A 12,937-nucleotide genomic window follows, 5' to 3' on the forward strand; every position below is an offset into this window, starting at 1 on the left:
ATTACTTATGGTCACAATTTCTTTAAGAATGCCATCAAAATATATAGCATGATGAAGTCCCTTGTGGGATAAACTGACTCTTGGTGATGTCCTAAGTAAGAGTGATCTTTGAATTGTAGTTGTGATTTTTATCCTGGGATGATCATGTCCTAAGAAAAAAAAGGCTCTATCTAGTTTAGGCTGCTATAACAAAAATATCATAGATTGAATGACTTAAACAAAATACATTTATTTCTCACAGTTCTGGAGGCTAGGAAGTCAAAGATCAAGGCACTGGCAGATCTGGCATCTGATGAGGACCCTCTTTTTAATTTGCAAACAGCCATCTTCTCACTGTATCTTCACATGGTAGGGAGAGAGAGAGAGAAAGAGAAGGAGAGAGGAAACAAGCTCTCCTAACTATAAGGGCACTAATCCCATTCATGAGGGCCCCACCCTCATGAGCTCATCTAAACCTAATTACCTCCCAAAGGCATCCCCTCCTAATACTATCACATTGGCATAAGGATTGCAACATAAGAATTTGAGGGCCATACCAACATTCAGTCCATTACAGGGTCTTAATAACTTAATGTGAAATTGATGCTGACTGGAAAGCTAATTATTAATTGAGAGTGGGCTATCAAATTTCTCAGTTCTTGAAGTTATAGTTCCTAACAGGCTCATCCTTCTTAGGGAGTAGGTTCCCTTAGTAAACTAAATAACAAGTCAGAAAGTTGCTTGGTTAATACATATTTATTCTTCAATTAAGTTTAAAAAAATCACATTTATTGGAGTTATAATCACATATCCTTGGGGGAAGATTAAAAATACATTTTTTACATGTTTGGACATGATAGTTTACTTCTCTCTACTACATGGATGCTACTAGCCATACCACACAAATTTACTTTCTAAAATCAAACCTCTTTGAGCAAGAGAAAAAGAAAGGAACAGAGAAGAGCTACTAAAACACCCAGAAAAAATTTAACAAATGGCAATAAATACGTATTATCAATAACTACTTTAAATGTCAATGGACTAAATGCTCCAATCAAAAGGTATAGGGTGGCCAATTGGATGAAAAGCAAGACCAATATATATGCTGCATACAAGAGACACAGTTCAGACCTAAAGACACTCACAAACTGAAAGTGAAAGGATGGAAAAAGATATTTTATGCAAATGGCAAAGAAAAGAAAGTGGGGGTAGTGATACTTATATCAGACAAAATAGACATTTAAACAAAAACTGTAACGAGACAAAGAAGGGCACTACATAATGATAAAGGGAACAATCCAACAAGAAGATGTAACACTTGTAAATATCTATGCACCCATCATAGGAGCAGCTAAATATATAAAGCAATTATTAACTATATAAAAGGAGAAATAGACAGTAACACAATAATAGGGGATTTTAACGCTCCACTTACACCAATAGATAGATCATCCAAACAGAGGATCAATAAGGAAACACTGGCCTGAAAGGACACATTTGACCAGATGGACTTAGTAGATATATATAGAACATTCCATCCAAAAACCATGGAATACACTTTTTTTCAAATGCACATGGAACATTCTCGAGCACTGATCACATATTAGGCCAAAAAACAAGTCTCAATAAATTTAAAAAGATAGAAGTAAGACCATGTATCTTTTGTGACCATAAATGTATGAAGCTATAAATCAACTACAGGAAGAAAACCAGAAAAGCCACAAAAATGTGGAGATTAAACAAAATGTTACTGAACATTGGGTCAAGGAAGAATCAAAGGAGAAATCAAAAATTCCTGGAGACAAATGAAAATGAAAATACAACATGACAAAATCTGTGGGATACAGCAAAAGTGGTTCTAAGAGGGAAGTTTATAGCAATTCAGGTCTACCTCAACAAAGAAGAAAAATCCCAACTAAACATTCTAATGGTGCATCTAAAGGTACTGGAAAAAGAACAACAAACAAAGCCCAAAATCAGCAGAAGGAAGGAAATAATAAAAATTAGAGCAGAAATAAGCGAAATAGAGACTAAAAAACAAAAGTTAATGAAACCAAGAGCTGGTTCTTTCAAAAGATAAACAAAATTGACAAACCCTTAGCTAGACTTACCAAGAAAAAAAGAGAGAAGGCTCAAATAAATAAAATCAGAAATGAAAGAGGAGAAATTACAACGGATACCTCAGAAATATGAAAGATAATAAGAGAATACTATGAAGAGCTATACACCAATAAATTGGATAATCTAGAAGAAATAGATAAATTCTTAGAAACATACAACTTCCAAAACTGGACCAAGAAGAAGAAGAGAATTTGAATAGACCAATCACCAGCAAGTAGATCGAAACAGCAATCAAAAACCTCCCAAAAAATAAAAGTCCAGGACCAGATGGCTTCCCTGGTGAATTCTACCAAACATTCAAAGAAGACTTAATACCTATCCTTCTCAAACTCTTCCAAAAAAATTGAAGAGGAGGGGAGGCTTCCTAACTCATTCTGTGAAGCCAACATTATCCTGATACCAAAACCAGACAAGGACAACACAAAAAAGAAAATTACAGGCCAGTATCACTGATGAACATTGATGCAAAAATCCTCAGAAAAATATCAGCAAATCAAATACAACAATACATTAGAAAGATCATACATCATGATCAAGTTGGTTTCATTCCAGAGATGCAGGAATGGTTCAACATCCACAAATCTATCCACATGATACACCACGTTAACAAAATGAAGAATAAAAATCACATGATCATCTCAATAGATGCAGAGAAAGCATTTGACAAGATACAGCATCCATTTATGATAAAAACTCTAAATAAAATGTGTATAGAAGGAAAATACCTCAACATAATAAAGGCCATATGTGTCAAACCCACAGCAAATATCATTCTCAGTGGAGAAAAAATGAAAGCTATCCCTATAAGAACAGGAACCAGACAAGGATGCCCACTGTCACCACTCTTATTTAACACAGTATTGGAAGTTCTAGCCAGAGCAATCAGGCAAGAAAAAGAAACAAAAGGGATCTATATTGGAAAAGAAGAAGTGAAATTGTCACTCTTTGCAGATGACATGATTTTATATGTAGAAAACCATAAAGAATCCACTAAAAAACTTTTAGAAATAATAAATGAATACAGTCAAGTCACAGGATATAAAATCAACAAACAAAAGTCAGTTGCATTTCTATACACTAACAACGAAGTAGCAGAAAGAGAAATTAAGAATACAATCCCATTTACAATTGCAACAAAAAGAATAAATACCTGGGAATAAACACAACCAAGGAGGTGAAAGATCTGTACACCAAAAACTATAAAACATTGTTGAAAGAAATTGAAGAAGACACAAAGAAATGGAAAGGTATTCCATGCCGTTGGATTGGAAGAATTAACATTGTTAAAATGTCCGTAATTCCTAAAGCAATCTATAGATTCAACGCAATCCCTATCAAAGTTCCAACAACATTTTTCACAGAAATAGGACAAAGAATCCTAAAATTTATATGGAACAACAAAAGACCTGAGTAGTCAAAGGATTCCTGAGAAAAAGGAACAAAGCTGAAAGTATCACACTCCCTGATTTCAAAATATACTACAAAGCCATAGTAACCAAAACAGCATGGTACTGGCATAAAAACAGACACACAGATCAACGGAACAGAATCAAGAGCCTAGAAATAAACCCACACATATATGGACAGCTAATATTCGACAAGGGAGCCAAGAGCATACGATGGAGAAAGGAGAGTCTCTTCAATAAATGGTGTTGGGAAAACTGGACAGCCACATGCAAAAGAATGAAAGTAGCCCATTACCTTACATCATGCACAAAAATCAAATCAAAATGGATTAAAGACTTGAATGTAAGATCTGAAACCATGAAACTTCTAGAAGACAACATAGGCAGTATGCTCTTTGACATTGGTCTTAGCAGCATATTTTCAAGTACCATTCTGACCGGGCAAGGGAAACAAAAGAAAAAATGAACAAATGGGACTACATGAAACTAAAAAGCTTCTGCACAGGAAAGGGAGCCATCAACAAAATGAAAAGACAACCTAACAATTGGGAGAAGATATTTGCAAACCGTATATCAGATAAGCGGTTCATATCCAAAATATACAAAGAACTCATATAGCTCAACAACAAAAAAACCAACAACCCAATTGAAAAATGGGCCAAGGATCTGAACAGAGATTTCTCCAAAAAAGATATACGGATGGCCAACAGGCATATGAAAAGATGCTCAGCATCATTAGCTATCAGGGAAATGCAAATCAAAACTACAATGAAGTAGCACCTCACTCCAGTCAGAATGGCTATAATTAAGAAGACAGGAAACAACAAGTGTTGGAGAAGGTTTGGAGAGAAGGGAACCCTCGTATACTGCTGGTCGGAGTGCAAATTGTGCAGCCACTATGGAAAGCAGGATGGAGTATCCTCAGAAAATTAAGAATAGATCTACCGTATGATCCAGTTATCCCTCTGCTGGGTATTTATCCAAAGAACTTGAAAACACAAATGTGTAAAGATACATGCACCTGTATGTTCATTTCAGCATTTTTCACAATAGCCAAGACTTGGAAGCAACCTAGGTACCCATCAAGGGATGAATGGATAAAGAAGATGTGGTATATATACATAATGGAATACTACTCAACCATAAGAAATGATGAAATCCAGCCATTTGTGACAACTTGGATGGACCTTGAGGGTATCATGCTAAGTGAAATAAGTCAGAGGGAGAAAGTCAAATACCATATGATCTCACTCATAAGTAGAAGATAAAAACAATGACAAACAAACACACAGCAAGAGAGATTGGATTGGTGGTTACCATAGAGGAAGAGGGGAGAGGGGAGGGCAAAGGAGGTGATTAGGCTCACATGTGTGGTGATGGACTATAATTAGTTTTTGGGTGGTGAACGTGATGTAATCTACACAGAATTCCAAATATATTACGATGTACATCTGAAAGCTATATAATGTTATAATCCAATGTTACTGCAATTAAAAAAAGAAAGTAAAATAAAACCTCTTCTCCTCTAGTTATCAACCAACTCACAGTATCCATTTATCAAACTGTTTGTTGACCCTCAACCTCTGATTTCCATATTTCCACCACACCGTGACAACCACAAGACACTTCCACAACGTTCAATAGCTCAACATTCAATAATAGCCCTTCTTGTGTTTGCTTCTGAGAATGCATCTGGATTGTTAATTTCATGCATAGCATATGGATTTCTGTCACATGTTCTAAAGATGCTCTCCTTCTAAACTTGCTGGTTATACCTTTTCCTAGTTATCCAGTATTTCTATTTTGTTTTAAAGGCAAGACTGTTCATTTTCCACGAGTATCCTAAAAATCGCTGTTTTGAAGCATGGGCTAAATTTGAAAAGTTAGAATGTTCATTCAATCCAGATGACCCCAAACTGGTGCATTTAAGTCACCTCTTGAGTTGAAACAACAAATAACTTGATAAATTTAAACTACGATATGATTGAGTAGACATTCAAAATAGGAAATAGTCCCTCTAGATTTGTGGTAAAGACAGACTAAAATATGAACAAGTTAATATTGTCTTGAGTTTTCAATATGTTTACTGTACATAATGCTTATAACAAACTATGGAGTATGCATTCTAAGTTGTCCCGCTATAACGTCTAACTATAAAATAAGGCAATATGTTTTTATCAATTTCAGCAGAAAAGGGAACTAAAGTAAAAGGCACTGTAGGAAGACAAACCTGGTGGATTTGAGCCTAAGTCTCTTTCTTTTCAAGTAGTGACATAGGACTGCCTATGAGAAATGTACTTTTCAATAAAAATTAAAGGTCAAAAATTAAACATAGTTGGGTTTGACCACGTACAAAGAAAATGAATTTCAAATATTTGGTTTAACATATTTTTCACTTCAGTTTTGTTATTAAATGACTCCAACCAAGGTAGTTTACATGGTTTTCTTTCCAACATGTGATTTGGAGATATGGATTCATAATTCTGTTACATTTCTTTCTGTTTCTAAATACACAATATATTTCCTTTTGTTGAATATAATTTATGTTCTTCTATTAGTTGGGATAAGATGACATAAGGACAAGTAAAATCAAGATATGTCAAGAGTAGAGTGGAGTCAGGGCTGTGATGAAATTATAGTCACAGCTGCCAGCATGCTCGAGATCATGATTTGGAATGAGTGGCCTTTTGTGTGTAAAGATAATACAGACTTACCACGAGTTAAAAGGATGAAATTAAGGACAAAATCCTGTTCTTCACATTCAAGACTTTGAGTACAAATAGGAAGACTGAGTGAAAAGAAATTCAGTGTATGTAGATCAGGGTCAATTTTTCATTTAACAATAATTATTGAGAATGTCCTCATGGGTAGACACTGTGGAGGTTTTGGGGAGGCAGTGGTTTTCATATAGGGCTTGCCATTTTTTCTTGTGATACTCTGCATTTCTCAGTAATTGTGACACTCCTATTTCTCCCCCAAAATTCTTTGACCAGTTTGTTTTTATGACTTTTCCCCCTGATTCTTATTCTACTTAAATATGGATTTTGTCCCCCAGCTTCTTTTTTGAGTTTCCTTCTTTCCTTTTATGTTCTCTCCTTTGGTATCACATCCACTCCCATATTTAAATCATCAGCCCTCATTAGTCTCAGATCCATGTCCTAGTTTCTATCGTCAACACCCAGAACAAGGTTTCTAAATCCATGTCAGATCAACCAGTGACATTTTTCAAGCAATATAGAGTTTGGAGTCACAAATTTTATCCAAGTTGAACACTATTCTAGCTTCGTTTTTTGCTTTATTTCCTGGAATATGTTTTCTCCATTTGTAAAATGGAATCGGCTACTATCCCTAAGTGGTTTTCTTCGAGGAGTGCACATATATGAGTATAAAATGATTACTCCTTTTTAAATGTAAAGCTATTGCTCTGTACCACGTGAAGATAACCTCCATGAAGATTTTCTTAATTGCCTCCACTAGAGATGAGAAACATTCTTTGGAAACACATTATATTCTGTCTAGTATTTCAGTAGTTTTTACACTTGTTTTTAGCTCCACCCAAACCCATCCCTTGACTAAAGTTCTAGGAAGACAAGGATTCATTAACGTATCTCTTTAGTGCTTGAAACAAGTCTAACAAGTCAGAGGCACTCACAAGTAGTTGTTGAATTAAACGGACAACTGGCTTTCATATTTGAGAAAGAAAAATACCCCAGATTATATCAAATACATCATTTGTTAACGAAATGAGATACATTAAGGTTCCTCAGAGAAATCTATGTTCTGATGATGGATGAGAATTAAATTTGTGCTTGGCTTGAAGTCCTGCGGGCAGGCTGTACCTGCTTTGGCTGTCAGTGCTCAAATTTGTAACGCCAGCGTAGATGTTGCTTCTCGTTGTCAAGCATTAGAGTAAGCAAACCTACTGTTTCTATCAATCATACACGGCGCACATTGTGTGCGTCTGCCGCCTCTTGAAGCTCTATTAAAAGAATATAACACCTGATGGGAACTGTCAAAGATTTAATCATCTGTATCCACCTTTTTGTGCATCCCAGTGGAATCATAGACTGATGAGAGATATTGGCATGCTGACAACACATAAGAGGGAGAAAACCTGTAGATAGCACTCTCGAATTGTATTTTATTTCTGTTTTGAAAGATCTGAGTTCCACATTTTGAATTTCCACATTCTAGCTGGATACCCCATATGCAAATTTGTGTTACCAAAAGGAGTATGTAGAAATTTTAATATTCAGGATGCTAGCAGTGAGGTGTTATTTTTAAAACAGTTTCACTTTGTTTAATGATACTCTATGTGCCTCCCGGTTCTGTTGTGAAATAGTTTAACTCTCTTTTTAATAGAAAAGAATGATGACAAAAGCATATAAAGCAGTACGCCTTTATCTGCGGGGCATGCAGTCCAAGACTGCCAGTGGGGTCTTGAAACCATGAGTAGAAGCGAACCCTCTATATACTATGTTTTTTCCTATACATACATACTTATGATAAAGTTTAATTTATAAATTAGGCATAGTAAGAGATTAACAACAATAACTATAATAAAATGGAACAATTATAACAATATACTGTCATAAAAGTTACTGTATATTGTAGCAAGCTCAGCATAGAATGTTTTTCTTTCCTTATTAAGCTGAGAACTTGTACGTTTTCACTTAAAGGAAGCACTTTACGGCTTCTCTTTGGCATATTCAAATTGCCAGCATCACTGCTCCTGTGCTTTGGGGCCATTATTAAGTAAAATAAGGGTTGCTTGGACACAAGCACTGGGGTACTGAGACAGTCCATCTGACAACTGAAAAGGCTGCTAAGTGACTAACAGGTGGGTTGGTGTCTGCAGCGAGGAGACTCTAGACAAAGGGATGATTCACATCTCGGGTTGGGACCACGGGAGATTTCATCATGCTACTTAGAACAGTGTGCATTTTCAAACTTATGAATTGTTTATATTTCTGTAATTTACCATTTAATATTTTCAGATCACGCTTGATCATGGGGAGCTGAAACCGCAGAAAGTGAAACCATGGATAAGGAAAGACCACTGTGCTCACCAGCTCTTCAATGGGAAACCTACTATGTTAAATCTTAATTATTTATGGTTTAAGAAATATTACATGTGAAAATTTAAAAAGCAAAACTGGAAAATGAAAATAAAATGAGTACACTCAAATTTAGAAAACAAACACTTTGGTTCGTCTGAAGGGACAATCCCATTCCTGTCATGTCACTCTAGGCTCTTCACGTGTATATTTAAACAAGAGACTGACCAACATAGAGAACAAAATGTTGACCTATCAGTTTAAGAAAGATGCCGCTATTCTTAAAGTGACCATTTATATTATTGTTACATTGTAAAAATTGGCAACTTGTCATTAAATTTTATTTCAGTGAAATCATTGAGTACTTAGAAACACTGCTTTCTCTAGAGTTAACACAATGTGGGAGAAATTAGAACACTACGGGAAAATATATCCTTAAGTCCATTCCACTTCAAAGGTCCTAGGTGAGATTTCGGTAAATGTTGGATCATCAATTCACAGTGAAATATTCTAATAACTCTCAAAGTGTCAACATTGTTAATGCAAAACAGAGAAGAATGCTTTAGATTTTTGGAAATGTCAATAGTAGAATGGACATTTTGTTTTAAAAATATAAGTTACTTATAAGTATATTTTTTCATGTGGAATTAAGTTGTACTTTCTTGTGAATGTGAGGCTTAGGGGGACCGGAATTATATGACTGATTGAGCATTACGATTTGGAAAATTTTATAGATGGTATTAATTAACTATACTGACCATTAAAGAACCTTAGTATTTCTTCTGTACAGTGTCTTATTTTCAATTATATCTTTGAAATCATAATTCTTTTGCAGAAACCATTAGTCCTGAGAATCAGAGAACATTCAGATTGGTTAAACACTTAGGACACTGTGATAGTTAATTTTATGCGTCGACTTGAGTGGATCAAGGGATGCCCAGATATCTGGTTAAACGTTATTTCTGGGTGTATTTCTGAGGGTATTTCAATTGGTAGGCTGAGCAAAGTGTTTTGCCCTCTCCAATGTGGGTGGGCGTAATTCAATCTGTTGAGGGCCCGAATGGAAAAAAAAGTGAAAGAATGGAAGATTCGCCCTCTCTCTGCCTGTTTACGCTGGGACGTTGATCTTCCCCTGCTCTCAGCTCTCACAGCTCGCAGGCCTTCAGTCTCAGACTGGAATCTACACCATCAGCTATATGGCTTTCAAACACCACCATTGGCCTTCCTGGGTCTCCAGCTTGCAGATGACAGATTGTGGGAGTTCTCAGCCTTCGTAATTATGTGATCCAATACCTTATAATAAATCCCTTTCTATCTATATATATCTTATCAGTTCTGTTGCTCTGGAAACCTCTAATATGGGCATATTTACACAATTGAATACTATGTAACTACCCAGAATCATGATGCATTAAAAAAAAATTATTTTCATAGATAAAGACCCAGAAAACATTAATTAGCGTCTGCTGTCTTTCATTCAGAGGGGATTATTTCTCACCTGCTTTATAGACATTGCTTGTGACCCCACATTCAGCAGGGCCTGTTCTCCTCTGTGGCGGTGTCACACACTCCACGTTGTGGAATCTTCTCTGCCACGTTCAGCTCTTCTGCTCTGGGACGCAGAGCGTTGACTGTTTGAGGACACAGTTTATTTTAACTTCTTAACATTGGATTTATTCCCCATGTTGGTAGAAAATATTTGATTCCACAACCATCAACTGTGTAGACTTAAGATCTAAATTTCCTGCTACTTCCTTGAGCAAGACAGCCAGCTCTTGGAGCCCATCTGTTTTTTTTTTTTTTCTGAGGAAGATTAGCCCTGAGCTAACTGCTGCGAATGCTCCTCTTTTCGCTGAGGAAGACTGGCCCTGAGCTAACATCCATGCCCATCGTCCTTCACTTTATACGTGGGATGCCTACCATAGCATGGCTTTTGCCAAGCAGTGCCATGTCCGCACCTGGGATCTCAACCAGCGAACCCCAGGCCGCCAAAGTGGAACGTGCACACGTAACCGCTGTGCCACTGGGCCGGACCCTTGGAGTCCATCTTTAAAGAAGAGGTCTGACTTTCCAGGGACCTTCACTTCTGGCACGAGGGGATTTCCTTTTTCCTTTCTTTGTTGCTATAGAACTTGTATTAATATTTTTATTACTGTTTTAACTATTTTTTCTAGGATCCATCCTCTTTTAGAAAGAGGAAGGAGGGTCCTTGTTACTTTAGAAGTAGAAGCATCAAAGTGAATTTCAAGCATACAGTGTACACCCTACTTTAAATCACACCATTCTAAACATTTTCTCCAATAAGAGTAAATAATTCTCTATCTGCTTTCAGGTTATCAGGGAATAACAGATAACCTCATTTTATTCATATAGCTTGCCTCTATAATTATGCAAAACCTGAAAATTGAGCATTATTATCCACATTTCACAAATAAGAAAACTGAAGTTCAGGGGCTGGCCTGGAGGTGCAGCGGTTAAGTTCGCACATTTTGCTTCTTGTAGGCACCGGTTCAGATCCCGGGTGCGGACATGGCACTGCTTGGCACACCATGCTGTAGTAGGCGTCCCACGTATAAAAAAGTAGAGGAAGATGGGCACAGATGTTAGCTCAGGGCCAGGCTTCCTCAGCAAAAAAGAAGAGGACTGGCAGTAGTTAGCTCAGGGCTGATCTTCCTCAAAAAAAAAAAAAAAAAAAGAAAACCAAAGTTCAGAAGAATTAGGAAACTTACCCACAGTGACTCAGCTAGTGACTGATCAGTGAACTTGGGAATCTGAAACCGTCTGATTCCAAACACTCTGAGCTGTCCACCAGGTCTTGCAGCTGCCAATACAATCAGTCTAACCACAGAGCTCTCTATGATAAGGCTACTGGTGTTAATAAGTCTGTTCTGTACAATGTAAGGGATTCCAATAACACTGTTCATTTATGATACTGTAAACTTCAAAATAAATTCTTAATATTTTCCTACAGAGAGGTGGTTAAGAGAATTAACACTTCAGTCGTATATCTGGGGTTCAAAACTTAGCTCTGTGTGACCATGAACAAGTTACCTAACTTCTCTGAACCTGAGTAGCTTACCCTCAAGATGAAGATCAAGTAGTATTTCCCTCATTAGTTTTGGTGACATAAATTAGCAAATACCTATAAAGTACTTAGAATAATTTGTCAGTGCTGAGTCAATTCCAACTCCTAGCAACCCTGTGTACAGCAGAACTGAACCTGCCTGATCTTTTTGCACCATCCTCTCACCTCCTGGTGCTGTATCAGACAATGCTCCACTGCTATGCATAGGGTTATGGCCAATTTTTTCAGAAGTGGGTGGCCAGGTCCTTCTTCCTAGTCTGTCTCAGTTTGGAACCACCATGGGTGACTCTGCTGGTACCTGAAATACCAGTGGCATAGCTTTCAGCATCACAGCAACACACAGCTGCCACATATGACAACCAACAGATGGATAGTGTGGTTTCCTGATGGGGAAACAAACCTGAGCCACAGTGGTAAGAGCACCGAATCCTATCAACTAGACCACAAAGGCTGGTCACTTAGAATAGTGTATGATATTCAGTAAAGAGCTTAATACATGTTAGCTATTATTATTCAAATGATCCATATGGAAATATCTTGCATCAGTTGGTCTATAATTGACAAAATATTTAGTATGCATCAAATATGGCAACAAAATTCTCAAATTTGTGAAATGCAATATGTTTATCTTTTTCTAAGTGGATCTGTTAATTAAAGTCCTTTCTCATTAGCAGCTGTGCTTTTTTTTTTATAGCAAAACATTTTTTATACCTTCAATTTGTGAAAAACTAAGAGGCATATGACAATTTTAATGAGGCTCCTGTCTACTTAAATGAAATAAAAATTCTTCCATAATTTTTCTAAAATTAAAGTGCCTTTTAGAATTTTAGTGCCTTTACTCTTTTCCAGCCCATTACAGACGTCAGCACTGAATGTCTTATTGTGAAGTTTAATTTATATGTTGGAATACCTTGAACACACAAATATACCTAATAACAACACTATATGTAATACACTCTGAAATTGAAAATCATGGAAGTTAGTAATAATTTATGTATTTCTGTCAAGAGCCCATAATGACTCACTTATATTGTTCTTAATAAGTAGTCTCTGATAACATTTCAGTGACCTGTCTCCTTAACATTTCTTTTTAATTTAATTAAACATTCTTCTTCTTGGGGATGCTGTTAATTAATCCTAATAAGATGAAAATAGTATTTCTGTTTTTCCTTTTTCACAGCCAATATTATCTGAAGATTCCGTATTGAAAACTTTCCCATCAGCTTCACCTACAGATATTGGGTCCCCCGCTATTCAAAGCGCTATGCTACCTATGGTAAAGTGAGAGT

The sequence above is a fragment of the Equus caballus genome, chromosome 18 (genome assembly GCF_041296265.1).
Source record: "Equus caballus isolate H_3958 breed thoroughbred chromosome 18, TB-T2T, whole genome shotgun sequence".
Lineage (NCBI taxonomy): Eukaryota > Metazoa > Chordata > Mammalia > Perissodactyla > Equidae > Equus > Equus caballus.